Genomic DNA, 11672 nt, shown 5'->3' with positions numbered 1-11672 from the left:
CGCCAGAGCCATATATGGCGTTTCCACCCAATAGCCAGCTAGGAGGAAAGGGAACCGAGACATATATGGTGTTGCCACCAAACAGCCATTCAGGAGGAAGGGAACAGAGACAGGGCTTCCCAGGACTTTGGGAAACAAGGTAACAGGCAATAGAAACCAAGAGGCCACGGTGGCCATCTTGCCTTTGTTTAGGAATCCATTGATTCCTATTGCAGGGCCTGGGTGTCCCAAAATGGAGGACACTCAGAGCCACTGCCAAGTCAGCATGTAGTTGCCACCAACCCATACCCTGCTCTGTAGGCAACACACAGGTGCCCATAACACACATAAGGTTTAAAAGGGTGTATCCGCACCCATGGGTGCGATAAGGGTATCCAATGGGTGTTGTTCACTAAACGATAAAAAGAAGAGCTGAACTGCCAGAGGTCCCGGCTGGACCTCAGTGGCAGAAAACATAGAGAAAACACACACAGAGAAGTGGTAGGACCGTGACAGGACGCCTTGTCCCTCCATAAGGCATTTCCAGCATCACAGTCCGTTTGCAATCTCTGTGGAGAAATGGCCCAATGTCCAAGCTCTAGATTCTTTTCAACTGTGGGCAAGTTTGTCTCCTTCCCTCTATGCCTGTGAAGGTAGGCAATGGGCTGATCAACAATGTCTGAGCTCAGCAGCACTGGGTCTACTCCAGTTCCAGATTTAAAGATACCGGTCTGGCGTTTAATTCCCAGCCCATATTCCGGGAGGTCTTGAACTGATGCCCTGCACACACCATCTTTACATAGCTGAAAGGTTGTTTGGCAGGGACAGAGCTGGTGGCCTTTCAGTGCTATGTGCATAGCCACAGACATGGCGCAAAACAAAGAGGTGGGTTTCCCCTACTTCGCTGGCAGAGGGTAAGCAGCGATCAATATAAATGAAAAACCAGTGAGGCCAACTTAAAAACAGTGTTGAATGTCGTCAGAGCTGACCGATTTCTTCTAATTATCATTTGCCTGTGAACTGTATTTCCACTGAGGAATGAGCATGCATAGATCTTGAACCCATCTCTTTCCTGATTCCCTTCTTTCCTTTGCTGAATCCAACTTTAGAACAGCAAATGAAGGCATTCTTATCGGCACTCTCCACTTAATGTGCGAAATCATCAAAGCTGACTTGGGTGTAATAAGGAACAAGATGGTGGTCAAGTTGGTTAAGCTGTCCCTGCGTAGCAACATTCCTATGGTCTAATTCATAGAGACCCAGTCTATGGCACGGCCTGATTAATACTTCCTGGACTTATCGACAGGATTCCGGGACCAGCCTAATTGGTTGAGACTATGACACAGATGAATTTCAAAGAATTATGACGCCTACGGGAATGCCACATCCTGATGAAGATGGATATCGTCGGCTTTTGAGTTAGACGTGTTGTCTCCATCGAAACTACTATCTGTTAATTGTGCCAGGTCTATTGTACTGTATGTCACATTGTTCCTGTCCTGACACAAGAGTAGTTGACGCATAGCATCCCATGGCTAATTTACGCGTTTTTTTCAATGTTTATGTGTTCATTATATTGTGCAGTGCTGTAACTAACCATTGTGGTTGGCTGCATGATCCTTTAGTGACTAGATTGCCCTTTGTTGATTTATTTTTTGGCCCTTTTGCCTTCAGATCTGAATAGGCGATTGTGGTTTCCCTTATCGAGTGACTTTCTTCGCTCGCACGGGAAACCCCTTTTTGGGATCAATCTAGTAGCATCTAGGTCTACTGTGATTTATTTCTTTGACTTTTTCACTTACAGCCAACAGTGAAACTAACACTCAGTCACTTTACACGATGCACTTTATGATTGATACATTAATGTTGTCACTTTGCGTATTTTTTGTACAGAACTTCAGATGATTTAATACTTATTTTAACGAGTACAAATTCTAAATAAATACAGTATTTTTAACGATTGTTTCGTTCTTAGTGGATTAATCTGTGTTGTGACCCTTGGGGTGCTCCCCCGTTTTGGTGGCCTTTTAGCGGCCTGTTTGAGTATCTTCAATTCATTCCGCTGGCTGGTTTTTCATTTATATTCATAGCCACAGACATGACATGTGATCCCCTGTCAGCTAGGACTTCACGGGGGATCCCACATATGAGAAGTCTCCTCTCCTCTCCTCTCCTCTCCTCTCCTCTCCTCTCCTCTCCTCTCCTCTCCTCTCCTCTCCTCTCACAAGACAGTCCAGCCACAGCTAGTGGATTTTAAAGTGTCTGGGTTGCCTCTCCTGTTTTACCAGTGCCTTGGCAAGAGTGGATAAAGTCCACAGTTGTCCATTTTTACTTGCACCCAGGGCTTTTAAGAATGATCTGATAAGCTGTCAGATGTCCCAGTCACATCTAAGCCACCAACAAGTGTGCCAGGGGTCAAGTCCTGTAAGAAACACCAGGAGCCTGGATGTGCAACCAACTTCTATATGTGCCTTGCCTCCGAATTCTTGACCTCCTTGTCTGTGAACAGGTAAGGGCTTTCGCCTTGTTCCTGCTCCCTGTTTTGCAATAGGCCAGGGCTCGTGGTCATAACGTGTTCCTCTTTTTCGAGTGGCTCAGGACCTCTGCACTGTGCCTGCTTCCCTGTCTGCTTCCACAGACCTGCCAGTGTGGGATTGGCCTATCAGTACCTGGCAAAGGTCAACCTGTCCAGGGACACCAGCTGAGGACAACTCACTCAATTCCAGTATGCCCTTCAGGTCTGAAACTACCAGTTCAGATTCCTTTCCCATTCCCAGGAAAATAAATAAATCTGAAATTTGTGAGTTAACTTAAGAGAAAGTCTGACAGAAACAGTAAAATGAAAAAAAAGTTTACAAAAAGGTTTAGTGAATGCACCGCTCAACTGATGTGGAATAAAATAGAATGTGGGACGTTTAGATTACTAGGCAGGAATGGCAATGTGGGAGATCATCGTAGCCATACAACTGGCAGGGGCACTTTATTTAATGAGTTGCAATGTTTACACGAATGCACTTTTTAAGCATGCGTAAAATGAACTAAGAGAAATTAAGGACCTTATTCATGGAATTATTTGCACGGTGCAAAGTGACATTTCACTGGTGCAAAGTGATTTTGCGCTGCCAACAAACACCCCAATTCATTGAACAGTGTAAAGTGTATTTATGCTGTGCAACATCACTTTGCACTGCAAACATAACCTTTACACTGCTCCATGAATCAGGGTGAAGCAGTGCAAATTGGATTTTTGCACTTTGGATGTTTGTTGGCAGTGCAAAGTCATTTTTCACAAGTGAAAAGTCACTTTGCACCGTGCAGAAAATCCATGAATCAGGTATTTTTTTATCACTTTCTTTTCCTCAAAGGGATTTCTTATCATGTGTTTCAATGGGGGGAACTTTTAATATTCAGGCATCCACAAACAGTGACAATGTTTTTGCATATTGCATACATAAAGCCATTGCAGCAATAGAGGGAGAAAGGCGAGGCATGGTATTTTGGAAAATTATTTTGTAAAAGCACTATATAGGAGGTGCCACCACCTCCCCTTTCAACTGAATATAGATACAATGATAGGCAGATATAGTTCACTCTCCTGTCCATCATTGCAGAAATCAGGATTAGATTGCCTTTATTAAAAGTAAAAAGTGCACATGGCACTGCACACATTTGGTTTGGGATATCACAGGAAATGAAGGGTGCTTTAATATACACACACGCCATAAGTGCAAAAGGATATATGGAGAATAATGGATACAAAGTGAGAAATGCTTAAATAAATGGAGACAGTTTCTGGCAGCATCTCACAGTGACATAATGAGGGTTGTTAGGTTAAAAATGGAATTGGCATAGAAATCAGACAAGATTGAGAAAAGGTCAGGTAATAATAGAAGTTTTTTTTAAAAAAAATGTTTTACATTTTTTTATTTGTATGAATCCAAAATAAAAGTTGACTTTTACAAAAAACTTTTCATAGTCCGTGTCTCATTTTGTCTTTTGTGCAGATTTCATTTTAAAAAAGGAAGTAAGACTACTAAATTTTTCAGCCTTCTACGGCCTCTTCGGGCTGGGACTGAGTAAAAAAAGATACAATCAGTCGAGGTGTCGGTTCACTAGTATCGGTTCCGTAGAGGTCTCGTGGTATTGGAGAGCCAATTGTAGGACCTTGGCTTACAGAGATCTTTTCCGGAGGAGCCAAGCTGTCCAATTTTGCCATGATTTGGTGCACAAGTTGCGAGGTAGCCGTTAGCCAGGTCGGTTTGTCCCCGCTAATCATTCTTGACCACCAACAAGATTCACTGTCTAGAGAAGGATCAGAAGAAAAATGCCGCATATAGGCTGTCCTGATTGATTTTGTTTCTGGACAACCCAAGAGGAGATGTCGAACTGTCTCTTTTTCATTTGTGTTGCGACATAATCTGCAGTGTGGTGAGTTTGATAAACCCCTGATGGTTCTGATTTCGTTTGTAGGTAGCAAGTTCAGTCTCACTCGTAAAATACAGTTTCTTGCTTTTCTGTTGGGGAATTGTTTGATATATCCCTGTAGTTCATTCAGTTTCTTTGTGTTTGGTGGCAAGTGGAGTGTTAGTTTATTTTTTGAAGCTTTTGCGAGCGTCGTGATCCAGTCTCACTCTTTGAATTTTTTCATGATTTTTACCGGGTTTTGGATCAAGTCGTCTTCGTCACACTCGATTTCTTTCAAAAGCCCTGAGATGTATGACTTCCAAGTTTGTACAGGTTTATTTTATTCGACTGCCAGTTCTGTTTTTATCAGTCCATATAGCAGTGGACTTTCAGGGAGCAGGATTTTTCTATAAAGTCTTAAGGAGTTGCAATTCAGAGTCCCTTGAAGGGACAGAAGACTCAGTTCTCTGTGAATAGAAGCTACGGGCGTAGAAGTTGGGAGACCAAGAACTGTTCACCAGTAATAAGCTTCGATAGAAGTTTAGACACGTTTATCTATGTTCTTAAGGAAGAGGGTACAAAGTGTGGCATACAAACTAATTTGAGAGACCAGCTGTATTATTTTGGCACTATAAAATAAGAGTATATATATTTTCCAATGGTGTTAAGCACCAGACAACTTGGCATAAACTCAGAAAAGAGATAAGGAGTAGACATTGATGCGTGGAGATGTTCTTGGCCGGAGTTCATAGTTAAGCTCACATCCATGTCTAAAATAGGCATATTAATGTTGTGTGTCAGAAAAAATTATGGATACCAGATTACCAGATATGCTAATGTGGAGGAGCAGCTGCATACCTCTGCAGGAAATCCCACCCCCACCTCCTGTATGTTGGAAGCCTGAGATTGTGCCATGCTTGACACCAGCAGTTGAGACCATACCATGGCCAATATGCTAAAGAAGGTACCCTCTGAGAAAACCTTATCAAATGTATTCCCGAAGAGACAACAATCTGAGGGATGGACTCCCTGAAGGAATATGAAAAACAAGAGAAAGAGGAGCTGGTGACATCACGAGAGACTAACGTGACGGCCTGAGAAGACTGCCTGAAGAGGATGCATGGACCTTATAGAAACTGATGACGAAGTTAAGAATCGAGAAAACTTTCATATGCGAAAAGAAGATTGCACATGTGTGACACACTGCAGAAAATGCAAGCCGTTCAATAACTTTACAGATTCAGCAACACAAGTAGACTAAGTAATCTTAGAAGTCTTTCTGAAGTACAGCAGTTTTACTCTTTGCACTGCTCTCCTTTGGTCGACGATTTCTCCGACTGTAGAAGTCCTGTGAAGATGAAACTTGCTGTGTGGGCTTATTAAAGGACCCCTGGGACACTTCACTGACTTCTGGCGGCGACGGGTGCATAGGTCACTTTTGGTGTCGGGTTTCGCAATATTGCGTTTTACTGACTTTCAGTTTTTTGCTGCTGCAGCATGGACCTCTGGATGGCTTCTGGTGACCTGGACTTTACCATTGGAATGGACCACGGACTCTCAACAAGTCTGGACCCTCAGGACATCTATGTTAGCTTCTGGTGGCAAGAAACCCCCTGATAGACCTTCCTCAGCACTCAGCGACTCTGGACTCTATCCAGTGATGATGGCAAGGATGTCCCTTGAAATGTTCTCAGGCTGTCCGGGCACTCCTCTTCAGGACTCACAAAGACCTCTTCTCTGGATGGCAGGCACACAAGACTGGCTTCTAGGGCACTTTGGATGAAGAACAGCAGTTTGCACGATGGTCCCTCGTAGCTTGGGAGAGGTCTCCTCCGCAGGTCCTCTTTGGATCAGTCCTTAGGAGACATAACAACTTTAGGATTACAGTGAAGAAATGCAGCTGCACACTTCTCCTACGACTGGGTTTCAAGGAACAGCTCCTTCTTGCTAAGCTTTAACTTTAGCTTCTGAACAAATTGGTAAGTGAGAGGTCCCCAGATATACACATCTGTTCCCCATTCACTCTGGCTGAGCCAGGCTCAGTCAGCCAATCACGGGGAAGGGCATACATGCAGGCAGGCAGCTAATCAGGCTCACATGCATTCAGGCCATTCACTCCACCCAGAGACCCATAACCAAGAATGTGGATTGGGGTAAGTATTCTTTATTCACACTACCCTGCATTCATGTCAGTTTCAGTCAGGGCGGTCTCATTCATTGTGTCATACACACAGAAACCAGACACCCACAACAGACAATGTGAGTTCACTCCCAACTCCATTCATAAAGCTCCTTCTCCCAAGGTGTACCTACAACATCTGGGAAGGCTCCAGTCAATCTGACAGGAGTCAGCCCCAGAGCCATATATGGCGTTTCCACCCAATAGCCAGCTAGGAGGAAATGGAACCGAGACATATATGGTGTTGCCACCAAACAGCCATTCAGGAGGAAGGGAACAGAGACAGGGCTTCCCAGGACTTTGGGAAACAAGGTAACAGGCAATAGAAACCAAGAGGCCATGGTGGCCATCTTGCCTTTGTTTAGGAATCCATTGATTCCTATTGCAGGGCCTGGGTGTCCCAAAAATGGAGGACACTCAGAGCCACTGCCAAGTCAGCATGTAGTTGCCACCAACCCATACCCTGCTCTGTCGGCAACACACAGGTGCCCATAACACACATAAGGTTTAAAAGGGTGTATCCCCACCCATGGGTGCCATAAGGGTATCCAATGGGTGTTGTTCACTAAACGATAAAAAGAAGAGCTGAACTGCCAGAGGTCCTGGCTGGACCTCAGTGGCAGAAAACATAGAGAAAACACACACAGAGAAGTGATAGGACCGTGACAGGACGCCTTGTCCCTCTATAAGGCATTTCCAGCATCACAGTCCGTTTGCAATCTCTGTGGAGAAATGGCCCAATGTCCAAGCTGTAGATTCTTTTCAACTGTGGGCAAGTTTGTCTCCTTCCCTCTATGCCTGTGAAGGTAGGCAATGGGCTGATCAACAATGTCTGAGCTCAGCAGCACTGGGTCTACTCCAGTTCCAGATTTAAAGATACCGGTCTGGTGTTTAATTCCCAGCCCATATTCCGGGAGGTCTTGAACTGATGCCCTGCACACACCATCTTTCCATAGCTGAAAGGTTGGTTGGCAGGGACAGAGCTGGTGGCCTTTCAGTGCTATGTGCATAGCCACAGACATGACATGTGATCCCCTGTCAGCTAGGACTTCACGGGGGATCCCACATATGAGAAGTCTTCTCTTCTCTCCTCTCCTCTCTCCTCTCCTCTCCTCTCCTCTCCTCTCCTCTCCTCTCCTCTCCTCTCCTCTCCTCTCCTCTCCTCTCCTCTCCTCTCCTCTCCTCTCACAAGACAGTCCAGCCACAGCTAGTGGATTTTAAAGTGTCTGGGTTGCCTTTCCTGTTTTACCAGTACCTTGGCAAGAGTGGATAAAGTCCACAGTTGTCCATTTTTACTTGCACCCAGGGCTTTTAAGAATGATCTGATAAGCTGTCAGATGTCCCAGTCACATCTTAGCCACCAACAAGTGTGCCAGGGGTCAAGTCCTGTAAGAAACACCAGGAGCCTGGATGTGCAACCAACTTCTATATGTGCCTTGCCTCCAAATTCTTGACCTCCTTGTCTGTGAACAGGTAAGGGCTTTCGCCTTGTTCCTGCTCCCTGTTTTGCAATAGGCCAGGGCTCGTGGTCATAACGTGTTCCTCTTTTTCGAGTGGCTCAGGACCTCTGCACTGTGCCTGCTTCCCTGTCTGCTTCCACAGACCTGCCAGTGTGGGATTGGTCTATCAGTACCTGGCAAAGGTCAACCTGTCCTGGGACACCAGCTGAGGACAACTCACTCAATTCCAGTATGCCCTTCAGGTCTGAAACTACCCTGTTCACCAGTTCAGATTCCTTTCCCATTCCCAGGAAAATAAATAAATCTGAAATTTGTGAGTTAACTTAAGAGAAAGTCTGACAGAAACAGTAAAATGAAAAAAAAGTTTACAAAAAGGTTTAGTGAATGCACCGCTCAACTGATGTGGAATAAAATAGAATGTGGGACGTTTAGATTACTAGGCAGGAATGGCGATGTGGGAGATCATCGTAGCCATTCAACTGGCAGGGGCACTTTATTAATGAGTTGCAATGTTTACACAAATGCACTTTTTAAGCATGCGTAAAATGAACTAAGAGAAATTAAGGACCTTATTTATGGAATTATTTGCACGGTGCAAAGTGACATTTCACTGGTGCAAAGTGATTTTGCACTGCCAACAAACACCCCAATTCATTGAACAGTGTAAAGTGTATTTCTGCTGTGCAACATCACTTTGCACTGCAAACATACCCTTTACACTGCTCCATGAATCAGGGTGGAGCAGTGCAAATTGGTTTTTTGCACTTTGGATGTTTGTTGGCAGTGCAAAGTCATTTTTCACAAGTGAAAAGTCACTTTGCACCGTGCAGAAAATCCATGAATCAGGTATTTTTTTTATCACTTTCTTTTCCTCAAAGGGATTTCTTATCATGTATTTCAATGGGGATAACTTTTCATATTCAGGCATCCACAAACAGTGACAATGTTTTTGCATATTGCATACATAAAGCCATTGCAGCAATAGAGGGAGAAAGGCGAGGCATGGTATTTTGGAAAATTATTTTGTAAAAGCACTATATAGGAGGTGCCACCACCTCCCCTTTCAACTGAATATAGATACAATGATAGGCAGATATAGTTCACTCTCCTGTCCATCATTGCAGAAATCAGGATTAGATTGCCTTTATTAAAAGTAAAAAGTGCACATGGCACTGCACACATTTGGTTTGGGATATCACAGGAAATGAAGGGTGCTTTAATATACACACACGCCATAAGTGCAAAAGGATATATGGAGAATAATGGATACAAAGTGAGAAAAGCTTAAATAAATGGAGACAGTTTCTGGCAGCATCTCACAGTGACATAATGAGGGTTGTTAGGTTAAAAATGGAATTGGCATAGAAATCAGACAAGATTGAGAAAAGGTCAGGTAATAATAGAAGTTTTTAAAAAAAAAATGTTTTCCATTTTTTTATTTGTATGAATCCAAAATAAAAGTTGACTTTTACAAAGAACTTTTCATAGTCCGTGTCTCATTTTGTCTTTTGTGCAGATTTTGTTTTAAAAAAGGAAGTAAGACTACTGAATTTTTCAGCCTTCTACGGCCTCTTCCGGCTGGGACTGAGTAAAAAAAGATACAATCAGTCGAGGTGTCGGTTCACTAGTATCGGATCCGTAGAGGTCTCGTGGTATTGGAGAGCCAATTGTAGGACCTTGGCTTAAAGAGATCTTTTCCGGAGGAGCCAAGCTGTCCGATTTTGCCATGATTTGGTGCACAAGTTGCGAGGTAGCCGTTAGCCAGGTCGGTTTGTCCCCGCTAATCATTCTTGACCACCAACAAGATTCACTGTCTAGAGAAGGATCAGAAGAAAAATGCCGCATATAGGCTGTCCTGATTGATTTTGTTTCTGGACAACCCAAGAGGAGATGTCGAACTGTCTCTTTTTCATTTGTGTTGCAACATAATCTGCAGTGTGGTGAGTTTGATAAACCCCTGATGGTTCTGATTTCGTTTGTAGGTAGCAAGTTCAGTCTCACTCGTAAAATACAGTTTCTTGCTTTTCTGTTGGGGAATTGTTTGATATATCCCTGTAGTTCATTCAGTTTCTTTGTGTTTGGTGGCAAGTGGAGTGTTAGTTTATTTTTTGAAGCTTTTGCGAGCATCGTTATCCAGTCTAACTCTTTGAATTTTTTCATGATTTTTACCGGGTTTTGGATCAAGTCGTCTTCGTCACACTCGATTTCTTTCAAAAGCCCTGAGATGTATGACTTCCAAGTTTGTACAGTTTTATTTGATTCGACTGCTAGTTCTGTTTTGATCAGTCCATATAGCAGTGGACTTTCAGGGAGCAGGATTTTTCTATAAAGTCTTAAGGAGTTGCAATTCAGAGTCCCTTGAAGGGACAGAAGACTCAGTTCTCTGCGAATAGAAGCTACGGGCGTAGAAGTTGGGAGACCAAGAACTGTTCACCAGTAATAAGCTTCGATAGAAGTTTAGACACGTTTATCTATGTTCTTAAGGAAGAGGGTACAAAGTGTGGCATACAAACTAATTTGAGAGACCAGCTGTATTATTTTGGCACTATAAAATAAGAGTATATATATTTTCCAATGGTGTTAAGCACCAGACAACTTGGCATAAACTCAGAAAAGAGATAAGGAGTAGACATTGATGCGTGGAGATGTTCTTGGCCGGAGTTCATAGTTAAGCTCACATCCATGTCTAAAATAGGCATATTAATGTTGTGCGTCAGAGAAAATTATGGATACCAGATTACCAGATATGCTAATGTGGAGGAGCAGCTGCATACCTCTGCAGGAAATCCCACCCCCACCTCCTGTATGTTGGAAGCCTGAGATTGTGCCATGCTTGACACCAGCAGTTGAGACCATACCATGGCCAATATGCTAAAGAAGGTACCCTCTGAGAAAACCTTATCAAATGTATTCCCGAAGAGACAACAATCTGAGGGATGGACTCCCTGAAGGAATATGAAAAACAAGAGAAAGAGGAGCTGGTGACATCACGAGAGACTAACGTGACGGCCTGAGAAGACTGCCTGAAGAGGATGCATGGACCTTATAGAAACTGATGACGAAGTTAAGAATCGAGAAAACTTTCATTTGCGAAAAGAAGATTGCACGTGTGTGACACACTGCAGAAAATGCAAGCCGTTCAATAACTGTACAGATTCAGCAACACAAGTAGACTAAGTAATCTTAGAAGCTGGCTATATGTAGTGAATAGACTGCAGACAAAGCCGCCATTGTATAGAAGCTGGACATCGGTGTCATGAATTTAGTAAGCCCAGACCCATGGAGAGGAAAGGCTGAGAGCTGTGTTGCCATATTCTATTCAGTTAAGACATTTAAATGCTGTAGAATGATCCAAATCATGGTCTCCTGTCTCGTGAGCCAAGGATGGAAATTTAGTTGAGCTTGGAATTCTAGAACAGCGATAGTGTGTGCTTGCACTCCCTTATATTCTCACAGACAGGAATACTTTGCAAGGCCAAGTTCAAAGACAATCTTCATGGCAGAAGGAATGGGTGATGAGAGACGTTGGGCTAATTGGGTGGGGTGGTAAAGTCAAGTCCACCTCCAGGCACTTGGGTCTGAGCTCACGTGCTGCTAAGTGAACCAAATGTTCCAGACATAGCAAGAGCGGTCCAACCAATTATAGAGGG

This window comes from Ambystoma mexicanum, chromosome 3p (genome assembly GCF_040938575.1).
Source record: "Ambystoma mexicanum isolate Mex_15411 chromosome 3p, UKY_AmexF1_1, whole genome shotgun sequence".
NCBI classification, from domain to species: Eukaryota; Metazoa; Chordata; class Amphibia; order Caudata; family Ambystomatidae; genus Ambystoma; species Ambystoma mexicanum.
This window is presented reverse-complemented; position numbering follows the sequence as displayed.